The following is a 12778-nucleotide window of genomic DNA, read 5'->3' as shown; positions in this document are numbered from 1 at the left end:
CCCTTCAGTCTGCAGGCCGATGCTCTATCCAATGAGCCAAACTGATTAGGGCTAGGTGTGTCTTTTTTTAATTGCCCTTGGTACTTATTTCCTGTCACATAGTGTTCTGCATTCAATAAGTGTTGACACAGCATTTGGGCATGTGCATATATGTATATACCTATGTGAGTATGCATATTTAAATATACCAATCTCTTTTTTTTTTCACTACGAAGAAAAAAAATGAAAGGGAAGTTTTTGAAAAGTGCTATAGGTCTACAGGTCTTTTGCCATTTTGGGGATAGGAAAGCACTTGCCAAGGATAAGAGTACAGTTACCATTAAAGATTTGGGGGCTCATACCAGTCAAGTGTTAATTTTAGCCCAAGCAATTATTTTCTAGTACCATCTCTGTATAGGTGATATTGGTTCTAGCCCAAATATCCTGAGGTTCTAGTAATTAGCCTGTGTGGGAACCATGCCAGAGTCACAGGACAATCAAGGCAACTCAGAGCATGAAAGACCTTTTTGATAATATGCCAGATGGCCAAAGCCACTCTGAACATGGGAATTTTAATCAGAATGTTCAAGGTAAGATACCATAAATAAGTGCAAGGACAGTTATGGTGTACTGTGCACGCGTGCTTTGCTGTAGCCACAATGATTGATGTAACTATTTATTGGGAGGAGGCCTCTTTTATCCAAGTGTTATAATATGTTACAGACCAGCCAGTGTGCTGCTGCTACTGTGAGAGTACAGGAAAGGCTGGGGAGGTTGGAGAAGCTGCAGAGGCAGAGAACTCAGGTGCAGAGACTGATGTTGGTATTTGGTTTATCAGCTAGTGTGCAGCTACCTGTATGGGATATTGCTGTGAAGGACTATTTTGTCTGATGATTTTATGGCCACTTGCTTCTATAAAAAAAGCTTTCTTATATACATCCACAACTTCTATCACCTGGCGTCTAAGAAAGTCCAGCCCCTGGCAGAGGAGCTCAGCCTCAACAGTGCAATAGGCAGGGGTTGAGATGGATCTTGCCCTGACAGCCTGTCTAAACAGTTTATTGGAAATATTTAAATAAAAATATTTACCACATACTACAGCAACTGATAAAGAACTCTGTATGAAATAAAGAGATCTAAGTTTTTCTTGCATTCAACTATAACACCCATGTCTTCTATATCCTCTAATCTCTGCCATTATTGCTCCTACCACTCATGCTCTAATTTCCTGTCTGCAACTCTCAAGCACACCTGGAGTTAGAAATGACAGTGGCAAAGGGCATGAACTTTGAAATGGCATGATTCGCGCCAAAGGTGAAATTATGCCTAGAACCCAAAAGATTGTAAAGATAATCTTGCTGTATAATTACTAGTAGCTCTCCATTTATCAGCAGGATTGAGTTGGCTGACGTAGCTGACCCAGGTATTTCATCCTTGCACACCTCTTCTTGAACTGTGTGCACTTCTGTCAAGAAGGACATCCTTCCCAATCAGTTATTGGTATCATTCCTAAGCAAGAAGAAGCCTGATTAACTGTACACTTTCTGTTCAAGTAACAAGGTAGTCTCATCAAATAGTATTCTCCAATACTAGGTCCATTTGGAAACCTCATCTTCTCCTCTAATTTGAAATATAGCACAATGATTTATTTATCCTCCCTAATGTGGAGCCTATTTTCAACCATCTCTAAGTGAGAAAGCACTACTTTATTTTTTGAAATTGTATTGGCAACCAGGGTCAAAAGATATGAAGACTTGAGCTCCATTATTTGCAATGATTGGAATTTTAAATGTGCCATTACAAAATGTGGTATATTTATATATAATGAAATATTATTCAGCATTAAAAAGGAAGGACATTCTGATGCACACTACAATATGTAAGAAGTTTGAGGACATTATGCTAAGCAAACTAAGCCAATCATAAAAAGACAAATACTGTATATGTTCAATTATGTGAGATATCTAGAGTAGTCAAACTTATAAAAACAATATAGGCCCGGCTGGTATGGCTCAGTGGCTGAGTGTGGACCCATAACCAAGAAGTCACTCGTTCAATTCCCTGTGAGGGCACATGCCCAGGTTGAGGGTTGGATCCCTGGTGGGGGCTGTGCAGGAGGCAGCCAATCGATGTTTCTCTCTCATGGGGGCTTCTATCTCTCTATCCCTCCCCCTTCCCCTCTCTTTAAAATAACTTTTAAAAACATAGAATAGTAGTTTCCATGGGCTGAGGAGGGGAAATGGCAAGTTGCTATTTAAAGGGTACAGACTTTCAGTTTTACAATATGGAAAAGTTCTGGAGATGGATGGTAGTGATGGTTGCACAACAATATAAATTTACTTAATGTAATTGAACTATACACTTAAAATAGTCAAGATGGTAACTTGTATGTTATGTGAATTTTACCACAGTTAAAATTTAAAACAGAAGTAAGAGTTCGATCTGTAGTGGGAGCGGAAAGTGAACTCCAGAGAGCTCTGAGCAGCCCCATCACAGTCACCACCCTCCTAGTTACCATTACACCCTGGAAGGAACTGCAGCTGCCAAAGCTGGCCCCAGTCACTATCTCCACAATCTTGAGCAGCGAAGCCCAGACCCAGCTGCTGCCTCCTAGAGCCCCCACCCTTGGTGCTGCAGACACCAAGTCCTGCACCACAGGCAGCCAGGATGTCTCATATTGGTGGATACTGCCGGTGGGGACAAGAAGGTCATTGCAACAAAGGTTTTTGGAACAGTAAAATGGTTCAGTGTAAGAAACGGATATGGTTTCATTAACAGGAATGAAACCAAAAAAGATGCATTTGTACACCAGTCTGCAATAAGGAAAAATAACCCCAGGAAGCACCTTGACAGTATAGGACTATGGTCGGCAAACTGCGGCTCGCGATCCACATGCAGCTCTTTGGCCCCTTGAGTGTGGCTCTTCCTCAAAACACCACGGCCTTGGAGAATCTATTTTGAAGAAATGGTGTTAGAAGAAGTTTAAGTTTAAAAAATTTGGCTCTCAAAAAAGAAATTTCAATCATTGTACTGTTGATATTTGGCTCGGCTAACTAATGAGTTTGCCAACCATAGGTGTATTGGAGATGGAAAGACTGTGGAGTTTGATGTTGTTGAAGGAGAAAAGGGTGCAGAGGCAGCAAATGTTACAGGCCTTGGTGGAGTTCCAGTGCAAGGCCATAAATATGCAGCATACTGTAGCCATTATACTATATGCTATCCACATCGCAGGGATCCTCCATGCAATTACCAGCAGGGTTACCAGAAGAGAGTTGGGGAAATAACAAAAAATCAGAGCATGTTCCCAAAGGCCAGGCCCATCAGTACCAGCCCTATGGCAGGCAAAGGTTCCCAACTTATTACATGCAGAGACCCTATGAGCCTCGACCACAGTATTCCAACACTCCTGTGCAGGGAGAAATGATGGAAGGTGCTGACAACCAAGATGCAGGAGAACAAGGTAGACCAGTGATACTGAATATGTATCAGAGCTATAGACCACATGTGTCAAACACAAGGCCCGCGGGCCAAATCCAGCCCGCCAGGCCTTGCAATGTGGCCCGCACCGCGCTGTCATCACTGCACTCCGCTGTCAGTTTATGACATTGTCAGTTTATGACTGTTCAGTAAACCATTCGGCCCACGATTTAGGCTGGATTTTAGATTTTGGCCCCTTCTCTGATTGAGTTCGACACCCCTACTATAGACTATGGTTCTGCAAGGGCTGTCCTCTCCAAAGACAGCCTACAGAGGACAACAGTGAAGAAGATAAGGAAAATGAAGGAGACCAGACCCACGGTCAGCAGCCACCTCAATTTTTTTTTAATTGCTGTGCAATAGCTTTTTATTTTTATGTAGTTCCATTTGTTTATTTTCCCCCTTTGTCTCTCTTGTCCTAGACACCATAACAGTGAAAATTATGCTCCATCAGATGTCTGTTACTTTTTCACTTAGGTTTTCTTCTAGGATTTATATGGTTTCATGACTTAAATTTAGTCTTTTATCCATTTTGAGTTCATTCTAGTGTATGGTGTATGTTGGTGGTCTAGTTTCTTTCTTTTTTTTTTTTTTTTGCACATTTCTATCCAATTTCCCCAACACCATTTATTGAAGAGACTGTCTTTACTCCATTGCATGCTCTTGCCTCCTTTGTCAAATATTAATTGAGCATAATGGCTTGGGTCACTTTTTGGGTTCTCTGTTCTGTTCTATTGATCTATATGCCAGTTCTTGTGCCAGTACCGGGTTGTTTTAATTGCAATGGCTTTGTAGTATAACTCGATATCCAGTATCATGACCCCTCCAATGTTGTTTTTCTTTCTCAAGATTCTTGCAGCTATTTTGGATCTTTTTTAGTTTCATATAACTTTTTGGAATATTTTCTCAAAATCTGTAAAATAGGCCATTGGTATTTTCATGGGGATTGTATTGAATCTGTAGATTGTTTTGGGTAGTATGGACATTTTAATGATGTTGATTCTATTAATCCATGAACACAGTATACAGTATTTCTCCACTTGTTTATATCTTCTTCTATCTCTTTTTTCAACATCCTATAGTTTTCTGAGTGCAGGTACCTCCTTGATTAAGTTTATTCTTACGCATCTTTACTTTCTTTGGTTACAATGGTAAAAGGGATTTTTTTAGTTTCTCTTTCTGAGAACTCATTTTTGGTGTATAAAAATGCTAATGATTCCTGGTGCTAATTTTATATCCTGATACCTTGCTGAATTCATTTATAAAATCTAGTAGTTTTTTGGTGAAGTCTTTAGGGTTTTCTATTTACAATATTATTTCATCTGTGAATAATGACAGTTTTATTTCCTCCTTTCCAATTTAGATGCTTTTTATTTTTCTTACTGTCTGATCACTGTGGCTAGGACTTCCACTACTATGTTGAATAAAATTGGTGAAAGTGACAATCTTGTCTTGTTCCTTTTCTTAAGGAAAATAGTTTTAATTTTGCTTATTGAGTATGTTATGATATTGGTTGGATGTTTGTCATATATGGCCTTTATTATGTTGAGGTATGATCCCTCTCTTCCCACTTTGCTGAGAATTTTTATCACAAATGGGTGTTGGATTCTGGTCAAGGGCATGTGCCTAGGTTGCAGGCTCCTCCCTGGCCTAAGCTCTGGTCAGCGCATGTGCAAGGAGCAACCAATCGATGTGTTTCTCTCATATCGATATTTCTGTCTTTCCCTCTCTCTTCTACTCTCACTAAAAATCAATGGGAAACATTCTCTGGTGAAGATTTTAAAAAAAAGGAGAATCAAATAAATAGAAGCATAGTATATGGTGCTCGTAGATAAGAATACTTAGCATCATTAAAATGTTTATAATACCCTAAGCAATCTATAGATTCAATGTAACTTCTATTAAATACAAATTACATTTTCACAGAAATAGAACAAGTAATTCTAAAATTTATATAGAACCACAAAATACCCTGAATAGCCACAAAAAATTTGAGCATTGGAGGTAACATGATACCCAATATCAAACTTTAGTACTAGACTTCTATAGTAATCAAGATGGAATACCCTGTTTCCCCGAAAATGAGACAGTGTCTTGTATTAATTTTTGCTCCCAGAGATGCGCTAGGTCTTATTTTCAGGGGATGTCTTATTTTTCCATGAAGAAGAATACGGTACACATTTATTGTTAAATGAAAATAAAGGAAATTTATTACCTGTATACGGTACGGTAGTACGGTAGTTGTCAACACAAAACAGACAAACTGTGAATCCTACAGTATCAAGAATTTACTCATTTATTCAATGACAATTATGTCATCATCTTCTAGAACATCATCATAACAATCCAATTCCTGAATTTCCTGGTGAATTTCTTGTGACTACATTTCTTTCAGAATCAGTGGACCAAATCTCTCATGTTTAGCCTAGGGGGGGGCCTTATTTTCGGGGGATGCCTTATATTTCACTCAGAAGGAAACCTGTAAGTAGGTCTTATTTTCAGAGGATGTCTTATTTTGGGGGAAACACGGTAGTACTTGCATAAAACAGACATGTTGATCAATGGAACAGAATAGTGAGCCCAGAAACAAACTCTTGTCTGTGTACTCAATTAATATTTAACAAAGGATGTGAGAATGTATAATGGAGTAAAGTCAGTCTGCTCAATATATGGTGCTGGGAAATCTGGACAAATTTAAATCAAGCAAAAAAAATGATACTAGGCCACCTCCTTATACCATATAAAAGAATTATCTCAAAGTGGATTAAACACTTAAATATAAGTCTTAAACCTAGAAACCCCTAGAAAGAAACATAGGCAGTAAAATATCTCACATTTCTCTAAGCAATACATTTTCTGATATAGCTTCTCAGGAAGGGAAACAAAATAAAAAATAAAGAAATGGGAATACTTCGATCTAAAAGTTTTTGCACAGCAAAGGAAACCATCAACAGGAAGACAACCTACTGAATGGGAAATTATATTTGCCAATGATACAACTGATAACAGGCATAAAGAGCTCATGCAACTCAGTACCAAAAAACAACAACAATCCAATTAGATAGTGAGCAGAGGACCTTAATAGACCCTTCTCCATAGAGGACATACTAATGGCCAATAGACATTTGAAAAAATGTTTAATGCCACTAATCTTCAGAGAAATCCAAAAACCACAATGAAATATAACCTTCTGACAACAGCTATCATTAACAAATCAACAAGCAAGTTTTGGCAGAGATGTGAAGAAAAGGGAACCTTTGTGCATTGGAGGTGAGAATGCAGATTGGTGCAGCCAGTATTGAAAACCATGTTGAGTTTTCTCAAAAAAACAAAATAAATAAATAAATAAAATGGAATTGCCTTAAACTCAGAAATTCCACTTCTGGGTATTTATACTAAGAAACCCAAAATACTAATTTGAAATAATATATGTTAGCTCTGATCAAATAATTGAATCAATACCCCCTCCCCTGGGAACTGACCTTCACACAAAAATCATACCCATAACACTCCTAATTCTGAATCTACTTTTGACCCAACAGACCACCATTAGGCCACTTCACAATGCACATTCCACTTGCTTAGACCACTTTCCACTTGCTAAGACCATTATCTCTGCCCTCCAGACTTCCCAGAATCCAGACCTGCACAGAGAATCCTGTGCAGAAAAAAGCCTGCCAAAAGTCCTTTAAAAACCTAAAAACCGCTGATTCCCATCACTGGGATGCTGGAGCCATCCAGGCTCAGCCACCTGATGTGCGGATGATCAAATAAATTTATAATCATTCTGGCCTCATGTGATCCTCCTTTGGGGACCTAACATTTGGTGCAGAAAACCCGGGAGGATTCCATGGGGATGAGGAGCCATCTTCCTGGCTTCAGTCACCCCAAGTTTCCTACTCTGAGAGCAGTAGGCAGTGGCATCTTGACCTGGGTTTACCTCAGAATCCTACTCGGATGACTCAATTGCCTGCCTAGATCAGGCCTCCTTCCCTTACAGGGGTCCCCCCCCCCCTCATGAACCCCAAATGAAGTTCCGGTCCTCCAACAGAGGGTAAGTGAGGGGCTAAGCCTCCTCCGGGCCCATGTTTCAAATGCAACAAGGAAGATACTGAGCCAAGTCCTGCTCAGTGTCCTCCCTCTCTTACAAGGGTTCTGCCCTCCCCAGCCAGCCAAGTAAGATGCCAGATTGGGAATATTTCTTTCTCCATTGCTGACCCTCCATCCCACACCAGCTTGGGACTGAAGAGAGACCCTCGCCTGGGCCCTGCCCAAGGTGTGTAAGGGAGGGCCACTGGAAATCAGATTGTAGTCTGGCCCTTCAGGTCAGACCTCAGTCAGTCCAGCAAGGCCATCCTCTGCATCTGTTTTGGAGCTCCCATACCTCCTGGGACTGGCCACCAAAGAAGCTACCCAGGCCCCGACAGGGCCCCACAGACTTACATCACCAGGACAGAGCCTCGGGTAATGACTGTGGTGGTAGGTAAAGCAATCTCCTTTTTATTGACACTGGGGCCACTTATTCTGTCCTCTCTGAATTCACTGGGACCCTTGTCCACTCCTCAGTCTCTATTATGGGGGCTGACAGGTTAGCCTCACAGCCATTAGCCACCTCACCTCTACACTGCATCTTACCAAATACCCCCATTCACTCTTTTCTCATTCTACTTTGGTGCTCAGCCAGGGCTACCATACATTCCCTCATAAAGCCCAGTTGTCCCAAACCATAGTTACCTACCTCAGTTTCACTCTCTCACCCCACAAGGCTGAGCCATTCCTTGGACTGTAAATGCCTTATCTTCTTATCTCCTCCATGACTGTCCCCTCCTCTGAACAAGAAATTTTCTTCTTTCTCAGGCTCACTGGGTACTCTCACCTCCAGGTTCACAACTTTAGTTTTCTTGCAAAGCTCCTCTATGATATGGCATGGTGAAGAGACCCCCTCACTGAGCCTTTAGATAACAAGACCAACATTCTCACCCTCTTTAATGCTCTAAAAACTGCTCTCACCTCAGCACCTTCTTACCATCTCCCCTATTATCAGAAACTGAGCTCATTATCACCCAAACCTTAGCAAGGAAATATGTCAGTTTTGAATCCAAGCAGCTAGAGGCCTGGATTCCTAGCTGGGGCTGCTTCCTCCTCTCCCAGCCTTTTCTCTAGCCTCGTATGCCTATACATAATTTTCTGAAGTCTTTGGTAACTTAAAGGCTTTGGAGCATTGCTAGGTTAAATGATAAACATCCAAGTATTTTTAAATAATGTAAAATACTGAAACATTGATTGCTAGACATGTTTTAATTTGCCTGCTCTTAGTTTTTATTACAAAAGGACTCTTGTACTTTGTTGTATGTATATTTTCTTGAAAGTAAGAGTGTGTTTAAAGTGTGTTCATAAATGTAAATGCTGGCTGTTTACTTTTTGGCTAAAGCTGGTTATTTGTGAATGGGTAGAAGGTTTGTATTGTCCACTGAGGGTCTGATCACCCCTGACATCCAAAGGGACCCCTTCTCTCTTAGCGACCCTTCCTAGGCTCTCTCTTATTGCTTATATCCTTAAGTTGAAATCTAGACTTTATTTCTATGGTTCATTCCTAGTCCTTAACATTATCACTGAAAGCCTCACAGGTCTTTCTAGTTGGTGTTTAGGACTTTCCCTCCCCCTTTTTTTATCCTTCTTAAAAGTCATAAACTGCAAAGGACACCGAGTCAGGAATGATCCCATAAAACGGGGAAATAACAAAGCAGACCAGGAGCCCAAAGCAGTGCTCCAAGGAAGCCTCCATCTCCCCAACTTTTACATATACCCCATGTAACACCTTAATAAACTCCAGAGGAACTTCAATCCTATTAGCTCTTGGGGCCACTCAGGAAGATCAATGGTTAAAATTTCAGGGAAAATATATCCTTCCCCAGGAACAGACCCAAGATATCTTACGGGCTAAACGTAATTCCCTATATATAGGTTACATTTACAACTCCTAAAAGCCCTCATCACATGTTCTATCCTAGCCTTCCTACTACAAGACATCACCCAAACCTGTTCTACCTATTACTCTGTATCTCCCCAAGGACAGGTTAGACCTCTTTCCTCCCTGCCACCACTCATCAGTCAAGGGATCAAATCCCTGGACAAGACTGGACAAGACTGGACAAGACTGGCAGATTGACTTCACTCACATGCTCCCTTTTAAAAAAACACATATATTTTAACCCTTATAGATACTGTCTCAAGGTGGGTATAAGCCACTATAGCTGACCCACCTCATTACAATCAGAAAATGGACCCGCTTTCAGATGTCAAATAACTCAACAGGTCTCTTCCACTCTGAACATCCAGTGGAACTTACATCCCCCTACCAGCCCCAATCTTCAGGCAAAGTAGAAAAGGCAAATTCCTTAATTAAGTCTCATCTAACTAAATTAACACTCAAAACTAAAGAACCTTAACCTACCCTCCTACCTCTAGCCTTTATGCACATCAGGGAAATCCCCCCATGCACCCTCCTTCCTTGGTCTCTTTGAATTCATGTATGGGAGACCCTTCTTATTAGGAACTTCCCTTTCACAGAGACCCCTCTCAGAGACTATGTCCCCATTTTAAATCTCATCTGAGAGTTATGAAGAAAATGCTGACCAGATCTTCCCCTCAACCTTTTACAGGAGACATCCCTCCTACTCCTCCTAAAGGAAATCCATCAATAATTTACAGGCCTTATCAGGTACTATTAACTGCCCCAATTGCAGCTAAACTATCAGGACATACCCCATGGTTCCACCTTTCCAGGTTAAAACCCATCCCCGGAACAACTCCATCACATGAGCTGCAGTCCCTTAAGTATTACAGCCACCTGATCGGGCCAACCAGACTCCACTTTACTCGTATCTCAGGAGAAGAGGACAAATGAGTGAGCACCACTGCAGGTGCTCTCTATGTACCCTAATAACTCTGACTTCCATGAAAGGCACATCCTCTCCCAATACAAATTCTCCAGATCTTAGCCACTGCCACCTCTCCTTTTGCATCAGAACCTTTCCATGGGACTCCCTTCTATAAAGGGACTTCAATTACCCATGGGACAAGATTTCCTTCTTTCTAGAAACATACCCTTTTCTCCCTTGGGACAATCCTGACCCTGGAAGTGTGAATTAACTCTCCTTCTCACCCTATTCCAAACTTTCTCTCTTACACCCATAAGGAACTTTCTCACTTCCACTCATCTAGAACAAACAGTTCACCTCACCCATTTTTTTTCTTAAATCAGACCAATCTAGCCTTAGCCAAGGATTGCTGGCTCTGCCTTTCCCTCTCCTCTTCAGCATATACCACCATACCTATACCAATGAAGAGATGGAATCAGGCCAAAATCATGCTAGTTTATAAAAGGAAAGAGGAATTATATTTCTCAAAAAGGCAGACACCTGTTTAGGTAATTATCCTACATACCAGGCAAATCAAGATTCCCTTCTTTTCCTACTTATATTCTATTTTTTACTAAGTTAGCTCCTTCCTCCCTCCTGGTCACAAGTCTAATCACTCTACACACCTCACTAATTGCCCAAGCCCCTTTATGCTACAAGGTCACAGAGCAATACAACAAAAGGCCATCTCCCATCATCAGTTTGCAGTACCACAGTTAACCTAGAACTACCTAATGGCCATTGGTCCCAATGGGTTGACTACCAGGTATCCCTGGAAGCCAATGGTCTGTTTTATTTCTTATCCAACCATCCAGGACCCATGCTTCAACTACTCTTTTCCTTCCCTTTATTTTTCTCTTGAATAACAGCTCATTCTAGTGTTTCTGCTCACTTTCATTGCAATGGAATCTCAACTACTTATTTGTCACCTTTACTGGTAGTGCCATGGTGTCTACCCTCTCAGTGTGGAGCATGGAACTAGGAAAAGAAAACTCATACCCTTTAGTCCATATCTTCTCCCTACATCTTTCAGCTTGTCTCCATGATTAGGGATCCTTCTTCCTCTGAGAAAACACATGCATCTGCCTCCCAACCAACTGGACAGGAATCTGTACTCTCGTCTCTCACCCAATGTAGATGTAGCCCCCAGTAATCAGTCTTTACCTGTTCCTGTAACCTATTATATCCGACATAAACGGACAGTCCAGATAATCCTTCTCCTCATAACTCTTGGTATCTAAGCAGGTGCTGGACCTGGCTTGGGGGGCTTAACCACTGCTCCACCATATTTTGAAATCCTGTCTCAGGACCTACCAGAAGTTCCTGGATGCCTAGCAAGGGGAAAAACTGGGAAAACAAGACCCTTGCCCCCAGGGTAATCTATTCTCCCATTTCATATCACTAGTCAGGCAACTTAGACCACTGATCTTATCCTCCCTAAAGATTAACATGTAGGGCCCTAAGGTGATCAGACATCCCGCTTTTGGCAGGACAGTTCCAATTTTTAACAATTTGTCCTGTGTCCCGTGGCGTTTTTTTTTAAAAAAAGTTCCAATTTTTGGAAAGATTCTTTTAAATCTTTTGGACTTTTTAAAAACATCTTTTTTTAAAAACACCTAATTCTAGGCCTCAGTAATATTTCAGCTCCAGGTCCAAAAAAAAACCCTGCAAAACCAGACAAGTGACACTGTGGCAGTCTCAGGACCAGTTTTTATCTACCAAGTCACTCAACAGGACCACTTTCGAGTCTTCACCAACCAGTCTCTTGGGGGAATCATACTGCTACGACCCCTCATCCAGCCGACTACTATCAAAGTCCAACCCCCTGTGATCTCAATGTCCCACCTCAGCAGGAAGTAATTATAAATATGACCTTCATTTCTATTCCATAAAACAAAAAGGCTGGAATGTTAGGTCTGATCAAATAATTGAATAAATACCCCCCCCCCCTCAGGAACTGAACTTTAGGCTACTTCACAATAGACATTCCACTTGCTTGGACCACATTCCACTTGCTAAGTCCATTATCTCTCCCCTCGGGACTTTCCCAGAATCTAGACCTGCACAGAGAATTCTCAGCCCAGAAAAAGCTGGCCAAATGTCCTTTAAAAACTGCTTACTCCCATCACTGGGGTGCTGGAACCATCCAGGCTCAGCCACCTGATGTATGGATGATCGAATAAATTTGTAATCCCTCATCATTCTGTCCTTGTGTGTTCTTCCTTTGGTGACCTAACTATATATGCAGCATTATGTTACTTACAGTGTTAATTATAATAGCCAAGATATGGAAGTAGCCCAAGTGTCCATCAGTAGACAAGTAGATAAAATGGCATTGTACATTTACATTTACAGGAAGTCTTAAGGAATAAAAAGGAAGGAAGTCTTAACCATTTGTGACT

The 12778-nt window shown here is 41.1% G+C and overlaps 1 pseudogene across 1 annotated transcript; it reads left to right on the top strand.

Annotated features, from left to right (window-relative positions):
* The first annotated feature begins 521 nt into the window (after window positions 1–521).
* Window positions 522–3878, top strand: LOC311615464 (Y-box-binding protein 1-like; annotated as a pseudogene). The gene is made up of 4 exons: window positions 522–569; window positions 2391–2831; window positions 3055–3483; window positions 3681–3878. The product of its transcript is annotated as a Y-box-binding protein 1-like (transcript).
* The last annotated feature ends 8900 nt before the right edge of the window (window positions 3879–12778 follow it).

This window comes from Pipistrellus hanaki, assembly GCF_964339955.1.
Source record: "Pipistrellus hanaki genome assembly, chromosome: X".
In the NCBI taxonomy this organism is placed as follows: Eukaryota; Metazoa; Chordata; class Mammalia; order Chiroptera; family Vespertilionidae; genus Pipistrellus; species Pipistrellus hanaki.
The sequence above is the reverse complement of the archived record's forward strand: the minus strand, read 5'-3'. Positions and strand labels throughout refer to the sequence as shown.